At 38.6% G+C, this 1,631-nt stretch overlaps 1 non-coding gene across 1 annotated transcript; it reads left to right on the forward strand.

Annotated features, from left to right (window-relative positions):
* Positions 1–416: 416 nt before the first annotated feature.
* Positions 417–523, forward strand: LOC125096547 (U6 spliceosomal RNA). Its single transcript, XR_007126230.1, has one exon. It is a non-coding gene; the product is annotated as a U6 spliceosomal RNA (small nuclear RNA).
* The last annotated feature ends 1,108 nt before the right edge of the window (positions 524–1,631 follow it).

The following is a 1,631-nucleotide window of genomic DNA, read 5'->3' on the forward strand; positions in this document are numbered from 1 at the left end:
TAAGTTTTGAAATAGATTTTTTAAAACGTTTTAATTTAAAACTCTCAGTCAAGGGCACCTGGGTGGCTCAGTGGGTTAAGCCGCTGCTTTTGGCTCAGGTCATGATCTCGGGGTCCTGGGATCGAGTCCCACATCGGGCTCTCTGCTCCGCAGGGAGCCTGTTTCCTCCTCTCTCTCTCTCTCTCTCTGCTTGCCTCTCTGTTCACTTGTGATCTCTCTCTGTCAAATAAATAAAATCTTAAAAAAAAACCTCTCAGTCAATTGTTTGAAACATGGAAACAAAGTGTAATACAAAATGCATCTATTTGTTGAGGTACATGAAGATTTATGTGTTATATAGTACAACATGATATTTTATTGTCGATTAATTGATCAAAACAGTCTCACTGAAATTCTGTTTAACGTTTTTATTTCCTGTGCTCGCTTCGGCAGCACATATACTAAAATTGGAACAATACAGAGAAGATTAGCATGGCCCCTGCGCAAGGATGACACACAAATTTGTGGAGTGTTCCATATTTTAAAAAAATTTTTTTAAATTTCCTTGGTTAAGAGTCTGGATATTAACTACTGGGTATTTACCCCAAAGATAACAGATGTAGTGAAAAGAAGGGCCATCTGTACCCCAGTGTTCATAGCAGCAATGGCCACAGTCACCAAACTGTGGAAAGAACCAAGATGCCCTTCAGTGGACGAATGGATAAGGAAGATGTGCTCCATATACATTATGGAGTATTATGCCTCATCAGAAAGGATGAATACCCAACTTTTGTAGCAACATGGATGGGACTGGAAGAGATTATGCTGAGTGAAATAAGTCAAGCAGAGAGAGTCGATTATCATATGGTTTCACTTATTTGTGGAGCATAAGAAATAACATGGAGGACATGGGGAGATGGAGAGGAGAAGGAAGTTGGGGGAAATTGGAGAGGGAGATGAACCATGAGAGACTATGGACTCTGAAAAATAATCTGAGGGTTTTGAAGGGGCAGGGGGTGGGAAGTTGGGTGAGCCTGGTGGTGGGTATTATGGAGGGCATGTATTGCATGGCACACTGGGTGTGGTGCATAAAGGATGAATTCTGGTACACTGAAAAGAAATTAAAAAAATAAAAAATTAAAAAATAAATAAAATAAAATAATTGACAATAACCACCACCAAAATGCAAAAAAAAAAAAAAAAAAGAGTCTGCATATTAAAAAATTGCCACCACTTTCCTCTCACTAAGCTTGATGGCATTATGGCTTGTCCTTCAAATTTTATGTTGGGCTCAGTTTCTAGACTATTATTCAGCAGCTCAGCCCGTAAAACTTTCTAACTTCAAAGGAAAAGTGATTCCAGAAAGCAACACCTGCCATTCTCCTTGCAGGGGGAAAGAGACATATCTTCATGAAGACATCCAGTAACAGAATTTCAGACATTTAGTATAGGGATTATGGAGTTTCAGCCAAGATTCAAGATCATCTCCAACCTTCTGAAATCATACTACATATAAAGGAATCTTGTAGTCCCAACTTGGGTAGATGTTAGATTTCTATAGTTTTCCATCACCATTTTATAACAATATCCATAACAGATGTACCCACAGAGTCAATGGAGTATGTATTAAAATAGTGATAATCTGTTTTCCC

Source organism: Lutra lutra, chromosome 3 (genome assembly GCF_902655055.1).
Source record: "Lutra lutra chromosome 3, mLutLut1.2, whole genome shotgun sequence".
NCBI classification, from domain to species: Eukaryota; Metazoa; Chordata; class Mammalia; order Carnivora; family Mustelidae; genus Lutra; species Lutra lutra.